Source organism: Rhinoderma darwinii, chromosome 13 (genome assembly GCF_050947455.1).
Source record: "Rhinoderma darwinii isolate aRhiDar2 chromosome 13, aRhiDar2.hap1, whole genome shotgun sequence".
Lineage (NCBI taxonomy): Eukaryota > Metazoa > Chordata > Amphibia > Anura > Rhinodermatidae > Rhinoderma > Rhinoderma darwinii.
Window position 1 is genome coordinate 15,097,138 of NC_134699.1, and position 14,234 is coordinate 15,111,371.

At 42.2% G+C, this 14,234-nt stretch overlaps 1 protein-coding gene and 1 long non-coding RNA gene across 3 annotated transcripts in view; one reads left to right on the plus strand and one right to left on the minus strand.

Moving 5' to 3' along the window:
- ASIC2 (acid sensing ion channel subunit 2) overlaps positions 1–14,234 on the plus strand; it is a 461,929-nt gene that overhangs the window by 412,279 nt on the left and 35,416 nt on the right. The window lies entirely within an intron of this gene.
- The window catches only part of LOC142666799 (uncharacterized), a 273,154-nt gene continuing 266,184 nt past the window's right edge, over positions 7,265–14,234 (minus strand). Inside the window, exon 6 of the long non-coding RNA XR_012851732.1 lies at positions 7,265–7,923. This is a non-coding gene — a long non-coding RNA (uncharacterized LOC142666799). The remainder of the gene's footprint in view (positions 7,924–14,234) is intronic.

Sequence of the window (14,234 nt, forward strand, 5' to 3'; positions counted from 1 at the left end):
AGGCGCTGTACCTCTACGATCTTTGTTATTTTTAGAATGTATCACTGTATGCGTATGTTCCACCAGATTTAATGAGACCGTTTATTAGAAGTTCTGGTTGACAAACAACATGTCTCCCTTCCCCCCGTACTTCATCAACCACCTGCTTGTGATCAGAATTCCAAGTGACCCTGGTTAAGGCATGGATGGCCCTCTATTGTGACGCTTGCTAAAAACTGAAAACAGCTTTGATTTAACAGCTTCCCTTTGAGAGGTTAACAAAACAATTCATATAAAACACATACCCAGATGGTGCGGAAGCATCTTCCTGATGTCCCCGGCCGGCAAACTGCTCATCTCTGGATGGAAGCGGCAGAGAAATCATAAGGTCCTGATTAGCACACGTGTACAAGATGGGACATGTTTTATATGGAGAAATACACAGATAATAAAACGGATATAATAGCACTATTAGAAGCGCTTCCACTTGCCACCAGTGCACCAAAAAATACCACACCATAGCCACATAACCTCCACTGAAGAAATTTATGGACAACTGAGCTAAAAATCACGAACAGACCAAAGTTTTTACGGACAAATTACAAAATCATTTCCTGTGCAGTGTTCTAGGAGTGACTCACCAATCACAGCCCCGCTTGTAGCTTTCCCCTGCTAACTCAGGTGATTTCTCTGATTAGAATTGTTCACTTTCCCTTTTTTTCTCCATCCAGCCCAGACCACTGTGACGACTTATTCCAGCCACGACTCGCATCTGCAGAATTTGAAACATGTTGGTTTCTTGCTTTTTCAGCACCCTCCCCATCTATACCCCATCCTCTAAACAAACTCGTAACCCACAGTGCCCCCTCAGTAACCGTGCCCCCTGCAGATAACACCACACACAGCCGCGCCTTGTCAATAGCGCCACGCAGCCCCGCCTTGTCAATAGCGCCACGCAGCCCCGCCTTGTCAATAGCGCCACGCAGCCCCGCCTTGTCAATAGCGCCACGCAGCCCCGCCTTGTCAATAGCGCCACGCAGCCCCGCCTTGTCAATAGCGCCACGCAGCCCCGCCTTGTCAATAGCGCCACGCAGCCCCGCCTTGTCAATAGCGCCACGCAGCCCCGCCTTGTCAATAGCGCCACGCAGCCCCGCCTTGTCAATAGCGCCACGCAGCCCCGCCTTGTCAATAGCGCCACGCAGCCCCGCCTTGTCAATAGCGCCACGCAGCCCCGCCTTGTCAATAGCGCCACGCAGCCCCGCCTTGTCAATAGCGCCACGCAGCCCCGCCTTGTAAATAGCGCCACGCAGCCCCCCCTTTGAAAATAGCGCCACGCAGCCCCCCTTTGAAAATAGCGCCACGCAGCCCCCCCCTTGAAAAAAGCGCCACGCAGCGCACCCCCCCCCCCTTGAAAAAAAAACAACACACTGCAAACAAAGCAGAGAGTGCCTCGTTCACACGGAGTTTTTTGCAGGAGGAAATTTCTGCCTCAAATTCCGTTTGGGATTTTGAGGCAGATTTTGTCACAGTTTGCCGCGGCCATTGAGTGCTACGGGCAAAAAACTCTGTGACATACGCTCTCTCTGCCTCCCATTGATATCAATGGGAGGTCAGAGGTGTAAACGTGCAGATAGGGCATGTCCCTTCTTTCTCCCGCGAAGCGGTTTTACCACTCGCGGGAGAAAACCGCTCCCGCCTCCCTATGAAATCAATGGGAGGCATTTTCAGCCGGTTTTGCGGAGCGGTTTCCACTCCAATAAGCTCGTCAAAATACTCTGTGTGAACAGGGCCTTAGGAGGAGCCGAGGAGGTCAGGTCATGCAGCGGTGGCGTTCCAATTCTGACTGGGGTCAGTGACAGCCCAGGAGTGGACCAGTCCAGTCACCTGACCTCATGTCGCTGATGTGAGGTTAGGTGACAGGTCAGATGACTGGCTTGGTCCACTACCAGCACCAACCTGACTTGCCTGCATAATTTCAGATTCTGCAGAAGTCAAGCGGAATCTGAAAATATGCCCGGCCGCGGCCATTCTTCCTTTGCGCTGCGCATGTACATTTTGCGCATGCGCAGTGCAAAGTTCAGAGAAAGTAAGGAAGAATCCTAGACGGTACTTTTTTCTGCAGGACGCTACGGACAGCAGAAAAAAAACTATTTTTGCGGACTGTCCGTAATTTTACGGACGGTTGACAACCCTGAACATAGCAGATCTACATCGATATGTCCATTCACGACATACAGCAATATAGTATACCAACTACATACCGAACGCTGCAGCACTCAAAACTCTGATTTCCCACAGGATCACATATGATGACTAAAATCTTAACCAATATGACATTAAACATAAGTCTTTACTACATCCCATGTACATGTTGCACCACCCCTGACATAAGAAGCCCTTCCTAACATTCCGTTTCTGTACATGAGGATACACATGGGTCATATGACAACAGGTACATACAACTGTTCTTATTAACTCTAGTTTTCATCCATGACCACCAGAGACCTTGCAGCAACAGATTCTGTTAGTATTGAGTATACAATAGCTTTGAATAATACTTTGCTGTGAAGCCTGAGTGTACTGACCGCTCCGTCAAACACCTGTGCATACAGATGGAGAAGTCTTTATTGGTCCAGGTGGTGTGATTCTGTGGGCTGTAAATCCTGCCATTTCCTCCCCTTGTATACAAGAACCTAATATGTTGTTAATATACACTACGCAGTCTTGTTTGTTACCCATATCGTGCTTACACACGGCAGCAGGTGTCTGTCAGCGTGTCGGGGAGCACTTGGGAAACATATAATGTCCAGCTCCAAACAGTGGAGCAGCAAGAAAGTAATAGAATTCTTCAGATACTCTGCAATATCGACACCAGCAGGTTCCAATTACCAGATGACATAGAGACGGAGCACTGCGGGGACCAAGGGGCGCTATTCATTTAGGGGCCATAAATGTAGAAAACAGATGTCTATATTTAGTGGATATAGTTTATGTAATACTTTTATTATTTGTAGGCTACCGTTAACATTTGTTTGCACATTATTGTTAATGGAAATGTATGTTCTGTTCTAGTCTACAACTCGGGGGCGGCACAATCCGACTTCTCCAGCACAGAGCATGAGAATGGTCGAGGAAGAGGAGCTTTTAGAGCAGCTGTAGAACTTGTGTATTAGCTATTCAGGATAAGGGATCTGCTAGACTGGGATAACTGGAGTGGACTGAACAAATCTTTATAATAGATAATCATTTAACTTTCCCACTGAACTTATACAATATATTTACAGCTATTTATCTCGCTGCAAAAAAATTGCTGCGATAAATCACTGCCCATAGGAATGCATCGAGCAGCTAGAAAATCAAAATCGCTCCAGTCAAGAGATTTGCTAGCGTTTTTTATTTTTTTGCTACCTGCTGGGATTTCAGAGCTACACACTTGTCTGTAGGGCATTTGAAGCTACTCAATGCATTCCTACGAGGAGCGATCTACTACAGTGATTTTTTATTTTTTTTTGTAGCAAAATAAATCTCTAGCTTAATGCATTCCTATAGACGGCAATTAAAAATCTAGGTGTAGCTGCAGCTTTAGAATCCCTACTGAGGCCCCTGAATATTGGCAGAGGCAGTAAATAAGCACACATGGGTCCAGATTCTGACACAGCAGTGGGCTCCTGCAATAGAAGTAGATCCAGTGATGGATGCACCCACCTGAGGCCGCTAACCATTCTTCATTTTTTGGTTTCCATCACAACCTGCTAGTCAGGACTGATGACACAGCCTATGTGGGCAAGAAGAACGGTAGTGTTTATAGCAGATTAGTCATATGGGCCCTGGGCAACTCTGAATATATTTACTTCATTTATTGGGACACTGCCTGGGAACGGCTGTATGAATTAATGTTAATATTGTATTTGCCAAGATCCTAGCTGCGTTTCGCTGTAAAAACAAACAGAATTTGCAGTGATGAGTTTTTAGAGCATTACACAAATAATCATTATCCTCCAATTAATGAGAATGCAGCTTGAAAGGAATTCTTATTCTTTGCTGTAAGTTTTCATGTGAAATGGCACCGAAGATAAATATTGAGAAGCCATATATAATGACAAAGCTTTACATGAAGGGAGAATGGATGTAACCTACAGATGTAAGCCTTAGGCCATTTTCTTACACACTGGGTATAATCCATGGCAAATCCGGAGGAAATACGCAACAGACTTGCGTATTCATGATTAACTAACCTAGATGCAGCTGACTGTGAGTACAGGACATATTCTGCTTGGATAAGTGGATCTGTGGGTTACATAGTGCAGTCAAAAAAACAAGTCCATAAAGTTCAACCAAGGGATGGGAAAAAGGGTAGGGATGAAACAAAAATTCTACACATTCACATAGGAGCTGATATTTTTTGGTTCTAGGAAATGATATAACCTTTTTTTGCAGCATCTCCTGTCCCTGCTGTTACCGCTCCTGCGGTGACTATTCCATAGATTCACAGTAAGGAAGACTTGTTGCCTCTGCAGGTTGAACCTTTCTTTTTCCAGACGGCGGGAGCACCCCCTTGTTTTTTGAGGGGATTTTACATGGAACAGGATTTCATCATATTTTTTGCCATTCATATATTTATATAAGTTAATCATGTCCCCCCTTAGTCGTCTTTTTTCAAGGCTAAATAGGTTTAGTTCTTTTAATCTCAGATTCTCCAGGCCCCTTATTAGCTTTGTTGCTCTTCTTTGTATTTTTTCATCCTTTCTATGAACTGGAGGCCGAAACTGAAATGCATATTCTAGATGAGGCCTCACTAATGCTTTGTAAAGTGGTAATATATTATTTATTATTATTATTATTATTGTTGTAATAGGGTCAGGTGTATAAAAAACTACAAGCAAGTTTGACTAAAAATCTCTTTACACCTGACTTTCTCATTGTCCATAGATGCTACAAATAGCAGCTATGGTTGCGTCACTTCTTAGCACTATCTTCTATCATGTAATACATCTTAGGGTATGTTCACACGACAGCGTCCGTAACGGCTGAAATTACGGGGATGTTTCCGCCTGAAAACATCCCCGTAATTTCAGCCGTAACGGCATGTGCAGGCGCTTGAACGCCGCATCCATTACGGACGTAATTGGCGCTGCTATTCATTGGAGTCCATGAATAACTGCTCCAATTACGGCCAAAGAAGTGACCGGTCACTTCTTTGACGCGGGGAGTCTATTTACGCGCTGTCATTTGACAGTGGCGCGTAAATATACGCCTCGTGTGAACAAACGTCTGCCCATTGCTTTCAATGGGCAGATCTTTGTCAACGCTATTGAGGCGCTATTTTCGGACGTAATTCGGGGCAAAAACGCCCGAATTACGTCCGTAATTAGTGCGTGTGAACATACCCTAAGATACATGGAGTTGTCATTAGAGCCTCAGATAAGTGGGTCTATTCCTAAAAATCACCATGCGATGCTTCCATACCCCTGGTGGTACTTGCAGATATATTGCTTATGAAATTTTCACCAGAATGTCTGGAAATAACCATCAATAAGGCCCCATGCACACGACTATGTATTTAGAGCTGCAATTGCGAGTATTATAGGGCACATTATATTTTATGGGCCAATGCATACGACTGTGGTTTCCCTGGTCCGTGCATTGCCCAGATAGGGCATGCCATTTTACGGCTGCATTTGCGGTCCGGGCTCACTAAACTCAATGCACTCTTGTGTGTGCACAGTCCGTGATTGCGTACGGCCTGTGGATGACACCTAAACTAGCCACATACAATGGAAGGTGCAGTAAAGTGTCTTATCAGTTGCGGCCATCTTCTCAATAGACTTTTGGTAAAAGGCAGCCAGTGACTCCTGAGACAATTCTGCGCTGTAGACTGGAGTAGAGAACCTGGGGGTGGCATAAAGCTGCACACATTACTTTATGGAAGCTTTTATGAAAGAGTGGGTAAAACAAGAGCTCGAGGTAGAGATCGTGGTGTGAGGCTGCAGGGCTCAGTAAAGATGTGAGGAAGGAGTACTTTGCTTTATTACACGCTGAGCTTTCACTTAACAGCACGGATTCATGTTAGAAATGCTGCCATTTTGTGGCAGTGCTGAATCTCTGTACTATGAAATTCTGCTTTATGTTTAGGGAAAAAATATCCCACTGATTTCTTGAAAATAAAAAAAAGGAAATTCTGTAAAAAGGAGCGTGCTGCAGGATGGGCTGCATAAATTTCCAGGAGTCAAATACAAGAGTGTGTGTGTGTGTGTGTGTGTGTGTGTGTGTGTGTGTGTGTATATATATATATATATATAGATATAGAAAAACATGTCCTATTAGTGGCCGATAGTCAGGAAAAACAATGAGGGACATGTCTGTCAGCTGCCAGGAGAGGTGGGGCACTCGGCCTCTCCAGCGTCAGGAGTGCAGGGTTGTGATGGGGTTAGGCTCCCCTTTGCTGTACACACTGTAATGCCCAATAAAGGATGTAATGTGACACAAATAAATTTTTACCAAAAATATTGTATGTTCTGTATTGCATGGGAGGGAAAAGGAGGTGGGAGTCCCTAAGTTGTAAGAGGTATTATCCATAAACATGGGGAGGGGTGGTAGCTCTTCCCTCGTGCCTGCTTTGCATCCTATGTGCCTGATCACTATTTTTACATTTTTCTACAATATAAGGCCATGTGTGTATGAGGTAAACCCCAAAATTGGTTTCACATTTAAGAGCTACTCATTCTTTAAATAAAGGACTGTTTACACGCCACAAATGAATGGTCAGTGATTTGAAAATCGTGGCTGAATATCTGAAGAAAGTTTCCATCAGTACAGTCCTCCCCACCGGGCGAGGAGTTTCATTGTCTAGTGGCGGCACTCGCAAGCTTTTTGTGCATGCAGGTGTTTTGAGGTTTAGTGGCTTTCTCTGTGTAGAATAGTTATGTATGGGTTTTATGAGCACTTTTTAAAAGCATAAATGGAAGAATTCAAAATCCTATTATAATAAACAAACCTTATTGTACGGCTGAACACCGTGATACATGTGGAATTAATAATCCTGCACGATAATTAGAAAAGTACGTTTACAGATATCGATTATACATGTGTAAATATTTATGGCTGCTTATCTCTCTGCCCATATTTCCACTGGTTCTCTGGAGCAAGCTCTCACTTAATGACTGCTTTGAGACAATTAGAATAAGATGTCTGCTCCACCAGTGCGTAAAAAAACATCTAAAACAAATCTTTTACTTTAAACTAAATGATTTTAAATGTTTTCCTTATTACTTAATAAGCTGGTCCACATGTGAAAGATCCATTGTTACAGCGCTCTGAATGAATGACTAGATTGCACGGTTAGACTACATTTGGTCACCTTGAATGGGGCTGTCTACTTTTTACAATTGCATTTTACTGCTGGGAACCCAAGTGATCAGTTGTATTCTGTGGGGAAACATGGCAGCAAGTGTTCAATTCATGTGCAGGGAAAATGAGGCATTACATGGTGAACTCAATGGTCTGTCTATGTACGTGCTGGGTTCTCCTGGTCCAGCCAATTGGTCTCAAATGGGTTTCCCTCCTCTATTAACTCAGAATTCATCAATATTGTTTCTGAAAACTAGAATACCCTTTTAGGATAGGCTTTGCTATATAGTTGTTGTTTTACAGAACTGTGGCGTGTATGAAAATAGTTTTACTGCTCCCTTCATTGATTAGAATGGAAACTCTTAGGGTATGTCCACATGTAGAATAAACATCCTGGATTTTCCGCAACGGATTTCAGTAGCAACATAGTGGATTTTAACAAATCTCATCCATACACTGCATAAAAGATCCACCAAAACAAAAATAAAGTGAGCTGCGTTTTTTTGTTTTTTTAATCCGCAGCATTTCAATGTATTCTTCGGAATCTGTGCTTTTCTGTTGCTGGTTTTCCCCATTGGATTCAATGGCAGGTAGAATCTACAACATAAAGCAAACTTAGAAAACAAACAAACGTATACTTGCAACGAACGCTCAGAAATGAGCACCGCAGATTATTTTCAGCCTCCCATTGATTTCAATGGGAGGTCAGAGGCAGAAACAGCGGCAAGAAAGGACATTACGCTTTTTTCCCTGCGAGCGGTCAAAAGCCATGCGGAAAAAAACGCCTCTGCCTCCCATTGAAATCGCCCCCCCCATTGATTTCAAACTTTTTTTTGGCACTGATGCCAAAAAACACTGTGAGCTGACTTTAAGGGAGTAACCTATGGAGTTAAACAGAAGAGAGAAGGAAAGACTCTGTATGACTAATTGATCAGGAAAAGTACGAAATATACACAAAGGCTGATTGTGGTTGCAACTTCTTGTGTCTCAATTGCAATAAAATTAGGGCTAGATGACGACTTTGGTTGCCTAACCAAGAGTTTCGACTTAAAGGGTATCTAAACGTTTGACAAACTTTTGACATGTCATAGTGACGTGTCAGAAGTTTTGATTAGTGAGGGTCCGAGCACAGAGACCCCCACCAATCGCTAAAGCAAAGCTGCAGAAGTGCTCGTGTGAGCACTCAGCCGCTTTGTTTCTGTTCGGCTTTTTCCGTAAATAAATGTATTGGAGTACAGGATCAATAGAAAGTCTGAGCACGTAATCTGCCACATCGGCTTTCCAGAGAAAGCCGAACAGACACTAAGCAGCTGAGCGCTCACGCGAGCGCTTCTTCCGCTTTGTTTTAGCGATCGGTGGGGGTCTGAGTGCTCTGACCCCACGAATCAAAACTTATGACATGTCACTATGACATATCAGAAGTTTTTTGATGGTTTTGTTACCCGTTAACACTTATTTTTTAAAGCGTTCTTACTTTACAGCATTTTTCCACAACTGCCTAAAACTTTTGCACGGTACTGTATGTTTCCCAAGTCTGTCAAACGTTTAGTTACCCTTTAAGAGGTGTGAACTGCAACTGAAGCCTCTAAAGAAATTCATAAGTCACATTACATTTTAATACAGTTTGAAGTAAATGATAGTTGCCTCTGTCCATGATGTTTCCTATGTAATAAAACAGTTGCACGGCAGGAGTTGCATAAAAAAAATGGGATAGTTGGAATTATGAACTGAGCTTCGCAACCAAAGCTGTTGACTAGCATTAGCCCTTGAGAAAGCCGCTCTGGAGAATAGGTCTGTTTTGGAGGCAATGCACAAGAACAATTAAGTAATATCAGTACATTTATTATGCAAGATATACATAATGGCAGTGACATGATTTTATAGCCATTTCTGTCCCTTGTATCCATATATAATGAAGGATATCATCACTGTAATGTCACATAGTAATACAAATTGCAGTGTTAAAACTTTCCAGTACAGGGATATTTTCCATGGTCTCACCCAGCAGCGGAGTGCTGTAGAGGTAACCGTGTCACATTATAGATAGATAGAAAATTCATCAATTTCGCTCCTAACCGACTATCAGTCATAAAGACGTCTACTTTGGTAATCTCAGATCCACCGTGCCTGTTCTAACACTGCTCCTCCTTGGGTGAACCCACATAGAGCTTACCAGTAAGTAGTGTGATCCACTCGCCTCCCTGCAGCATGTTTGATTTCCAGAATGAAAACTGTGCTGTGTAGGAATTCAATGTGTGGTTCAGGCATTTAGCCAAAAGAAAATGTTGTGTATATAAGACAGAGGATGTTATATTTGTATATATTATACACAGAACTTCCAGTATTGTAATTTACTTGGCGACTTTGATGGCACTGCGCGCTCCTACTGGACTGTCAGTGACAGGGAACTGAAATAATAAGTTCCATGTCACTACAGCGCTTTGCTCTCATATGCAGAAGTCAACGCTTATACATTCTGGCAATTGCTAGGGAACCCTGTGATGTCATTAATGACATCACAGGGATTCTCTGTGCAGAGGGGGCTTGGAGGCAAGCAGAGAATACGTGATCTAACAGTGATGGTAACGGTGATCTAATGGACTTATATTACTGTCATCAGTGATCTGTATATGGGGACATCAGGGAACATATGCCCCGACTAGAAAATAAATTTATTAAAATGTAAAGAAAAAAACACCATAAAAATAAATGGAGGGGAGAAAAAATAACATCTCTCCAACCCCACACGTGACCATGTGTGACACAAATACATTTTGAGTAGCCTCAGGTATCAATAATTACCCCCAGCCCTATCTGTTTTTGTGCCTTCAAAAAACATTCTGTACCTGAATGATTATCATCCATGAACAGAAGCTTTGTCTAAAGTTAAGGGAAGAAATGCATTTAAAACTAAAATAGGGTCTTTGTTCTCAGCGCTATATCGATGTTATATGCTATACAATGTACACCTATATGGCATCACTATGTACCGGGGACTCATTGTAAGCCTATGTATTCGTTTAGTAACATCATTTGTAAGGCCGAAAAAAACATGTTCATCAGTTCAGACTATTAATCGGCAATGTTTATCCAGAGGAAGGCAAAACTCCCATGAGGCAAAAAACAATTTTCCTCATCTTAGGGAAAAATTCCTTTCCGACTCCAATATGGCATCTCTGGATCAACGATCCATCCTCCGTAATCTAGTAACTATAACTTGCAATATTATTACATTCAAGAAATGCAGAGACCCCTTGAACTCTCAGTGAATTTACCAATACAAAACTCTTCCAATGCAATCTTATGCTTCCTGTTTGAATTTGAGGGACCCATGTGTAGCATGGAGGGGCAATTTATTGTATAGCAGATAGAACTGTGATTGCTTGAAGGGGTTTTCCAATTTTTTTTAAAAACTGTGTGCAGATGTTTTTTTGCAGTAAGATTAGTCCATTACTAATGTACTTTCTGTAGCTGAAATGCCTCTGTAAATGTCTCACATGCAGTCACATGACTATGCTCCTGCTGTTCATCCTTCTCCTTGTGTGACGTCTCCTACACTGAACATGTGGTCATCTCCCCCTCCTTTCCCCTCCCTTTAGTACAGGACATCAGAAATCGCATACCTCTTATCTCCACTGCTCCCTGTTCTCCTCCTCCCTCATGTCTAGAGGGATCCGGTTTCACATGCTGGATAGCATATAGAGAGCGGTGTCTCCGCAGCACTGAGTAATTACAGCACTACCGAAGACCCCATGCACACGACCGCGCAGTATTTATGGTCCGTAAATACTGCACTAGCGGCCCGCAGAGTGTCTGCATCTGCGGACCATGCTCACAGTAAGAAGTATAGGACCATGGTCTGTAACATGTCCTATTTTTTGCAGCTCATTTTTACAGCCTGGACAAACACGCGTAAGTATACAGGAAGGTGTCCGATAGTAATGAATGTGTCAGTATTTTATCCGCAATTATGGATCCGGAGTTTCTGTTCAAAACTACGGTCAAGTGCATGGAGCCTTACACCTTATAATAGAGGGGCATGCAGGCAGCTGTAACTATAGCTAATGTCTGTGAGAGAGGAGAGGAATCGTGGGTAAAGTATTCCTTTACATGGTAATCATACCCACAGAAAGCCCTGCCAGCATCAGAACGACCGTGCTGCACAGAGCTTGGCAAGATATTGGAAAAATAACTACTTCTATGCAATGGTGGCATTATTTGGTGCCCATTCAGATACATACAAGTACTTTTCGATGTTTCTCATAAGCTTGGAAAACCCCTGTAAGTAGAAGTGTGAGCTCTAATGGCGCTCACCAAGACAGGAAGACAAATGGTTAGCAGGCAACCTGATATCCCACTGCTTGTGGAATACCCAAGGGGAACAGCAGAACTAACATTACGTAACTTTGCAGCGTTAGACCCCCACCGATCATATACTGATGACCTATCCAGTGGATAGGTCATCCGTTCTCCGTGCCCGCTCAACCACTTTAAATACTCTCTGCAACTAGTTTTTAACCCAACCTTTAAGGATATCCTTTTTATATGCATCAAAATAGATCCTGTATTGTAGAGCAGGAAATGCCATGTACTTTGTTATAAAATTGCCACAAAGCATATATTCTGAAAAAGGTTATCTTGAACATTAATGTATTTAATATGGAAACCAAGGACATTTCAGGGAGAATTAAAAACTCAGATTGGAGTCACTCTGACGAATAAACAGCCTTGTGCTTTCATTACATAAACATATTTTCTATATATGTACCAGATAATAATGAAAGTAACTATTTGTTTAGGGTCAGCTCAAGCTGCGGCATAGAAGGCTATACTATGTAGGCTATATGGGCAGTTCAGTGGTTCCAGAATTCTAAGCAACAAGAATGGTTGTAGATCAAGATCAACATGTTCTAAATATTAATAGAGCGGTGCTATGGACACTTTATATGTTGTAAACTATCAGGATTATGTAGTTTCCCTAATTTCCATTCCATCATTTTGATATCTTAGAGTTGCTCACCCACCTGCTGCTTCCCAGAAAGTAGCAGCTGTAGTTAGATATTTGGTGGGGAATTCCAGATTATGCTTTATTTATGAGCTACTGAGCCATTGCACAATCTGTCATCACCCTCAATAGATTCACGTGCCAAAAAAGAAATGACCGGTCCGGTCCACACATCGCCATCCTTCAGTCTCACGCAAAATAATAAACATTTTAACAAATCTAAAAATCTTAATCAGTAGTTATGCATCCTAAATGTTAGACTTCTCAACATATTTCATTCTCGCAACACCAAGGAATCATGAGCCTTATCACAAAACATTTAACTATTTGACTTTGAAATGTTTGTTTATAGCTGCCTGACTGGTCCTTACATTGAAATTAATGGAGACCCTAGGAAGATGAGCTCTCATTTGTTAGCCTCTAGAGTGCATTCAGGCTGTGTACTAATCCAAGCAGATGCAAGACACAGGGCTTTGAAGTGGAATGTATCAGGAAGCTGTCCATCACCTATTGTCAATAATGGATCCTGTGTTATCTATATAGAGGTTACCTGTTTGTTTAACCCCTTAATGACCGGGCCTGAAAAGACCTTAAAGGAACAGTGTCATCACAATTTTTTTTTTCATATGTTAAAGATGTTAGTGCTTTATTAAAAACGTTTATATTTATTTGTGTGTTTGTGTTTTACTTTTTCTTATTTTTACACTTTTTCTTCCCTATGGGGGCTGCCATTTTTTGTTCCATTTCTGTATGTGTCGATTAACGACACATACAGACATGGAATACGGCAGCCACAGTCCCATAGGGACTGCGAACGGCTCCCGTCCCATCCACTTCTGTGTACGCCGTCTGTGTGGGAACTGCGCATGCGCCGCTCCCACACAGTCCAATTTGAAATTGGCGCCGTCGGCGCCATTTTCCTGTGGACCGGAAGTCGCGGCCGGACAGTAAGATTACTACTTCCGGTCGCGGCTTCCGGACTTGTGCACTTGGAGCGGACGGGCCGGAGGGAGCCGCGGCGGCAGGAGCAGGTAAGAGATTTCAATGTATGTTCGTGTTTGTGTACGTTTACTACTGTATGTAAACCTACTACACTGTGTGTTTGCTCAAAAAATGGCGACACACAGTGTAGGAGGATACACCGTTCAAACCCCTCGTTTATCCCGGCACTAGCCAGGATAAAGGAGGGGGGGGATGCTGAGAGCTCACTAGAGCGAGGGCTTTTTACCCAATTTTGCAATGCTGCAATTTTGGGAATAGCTCCATCTAGTGACCAGCAATGGGAAATATTATAAATTAGAATCTAATTTATAATATTTCCTGACTCGTGAAAAAAATAAAAAAAATGTGAACAATGTTTAATCACCTACACACTAAATGTTTAATTAAAAAAAAACAAACATGTTTTTCTGGCAACACATTCCCTTTAATGACCAAGCCAGATTTGTTAAATCTGGTATGTCTGACTTTATCAGAGAATAACTGTGCGAAAGTTTTGAATATCCAAGTAATTCTGGCATTGTTTTTTCGTCACATGTTGTACTTTATTTTAGTGGTAAAAGTAGACTGATACGATTTGCGGAAATTAATGAAAAAAGAGAAAAATTGAAGAAGTTTTGTAAAAATTATCATTTTTCCCTATTTTTAACTGTAATATGTCATATGTACACACATACTGTACAATTTTTTTTATTAAATATATATTTCCATCGCTTTACTCTATTTTGGCAGCACTTTTGAAAAAAAAATTTTTTTTTTGAGCAATTTAGAAGACTTACAAGTTTAGTAATGATTTTATACATTTTGAAGTACATTTTGTTTTCCTGCACCAAGCCAGGTTTTCAGAGGCTCATAGGTGTCAGAATGGTGGAAACCCCCACAAGTGACACCATTTTGAAAACTA